Here is a 469-nt window from a genome sequence, read left to right on the forward strand (position 1 = left end):
TTTTTCCTTTTTTGTTTTTATTTTGGTTTGTAATTCCATTTGAAAGGAGGTTTCTGATTTTGTTTGGTTTTCATTCTAAATATTCTTTTCTTTAATTTGGGTTGGTAAGACCATGTATGGAGAATCAATTGTAAGAAAAATGAAGGTTTGTTTGATTTGTTTTCCCTTAAATCTTTTTGTTTGTTTAGCTTTTTTGGTGCAGATTGTTTTCTTTTAGTTTTTTGTTTGTTTTTTGTTTTGTTTTCTTTTTTGGGTGTTTTTTGTTCAAGTTAAGCTCTGAGCGGGGTTTAAATTTTTGGGCATATTTTGTTGGGTACTGTTTTTTTGTAAATTTTGTTTTATTTATTACTTGCTGTTTTTTTGTGTGTTATTTGTATTCTGATTACTACTGGTTTTTTTGGAAGGGTATCAATTTAGCGTTTCCCCTTTGTATTGTTTTTATTTCTTGGAACTGTTTTTATTTCTAAGT

The sequence above is a fragment of the Penaeus monodon genome, chromosome 22 (genome assembly GCF_015228065.2).
Source record: "Penaeus monodon isolate SGIC_2016 chromosome 22, NSTDA_Pmon_1, whole genome shotgun sequence".
Lineage (NCBI taxonomy): Eukaryota > Metazoa > Arthropoda > Malacostraca > Decapoda > Penaeidae > Penaeus > Penaeus monodon.